Raw genomic sequence first — 486 nt, 5'->3', positions numbered from 1 at the left:
GAAATGGCAGTTGGGGTTTTTGGTCTTTTTGTATCTTGTCCATAATTTGCCCCAACCACGAATACACGCAGTTATTTTTAGGCCCCCCTAGTGCCTTTGCATGGAGAAGGAAATGGCAACCCACTCCAGTGTTCTTGCCTGGAGAATCCCAGGGGCGGGGGAGCCTGGTGGGCTGACGTCTATGGGGTCACACAGAGTCGGACACAACTGAAGTAACTTAGCAGTAGCAGCAGCAGTGCCTTTGCGGAGAAGGCAATGGCACCCCACTCCAGTACTGTTGCCTGGAAAATCCCATGGATGGAGGAGCCTGGTAGGGTGCAGTCCATGGGGCGCTAAGAGTCAGACACGACAGAGTGACTTCACTTTCACTTTGCACTTTCATGCATTGGAGAAGGAAATGGCAACCCACTCCAGTGTTCTTGCCTGGAGAATCCCAGGGACAGGGGAGCCTGGTGGGCTGCTGTCTATGGTGTCGCACAGAGTCGG

The sequence above is a fragment of the Bison bison genome, unplaced genomic scaffold (assembly GCF_000754665.1).
Source record: "Bison bison bison isolate TAMUID 2011002044 unplaced genomic scaffold, Bison_UMD1.0 scf7180017864043, whole genome shotgun sequence".
Lineage (NCBI taxonomy): Eukaryota > Metazoa > Chordata > Mammalia > Artiodactyla > Bovidae > Bison > Bison bison.
This window is presented reverse-complemented; position numbering follows the sequence as displayed.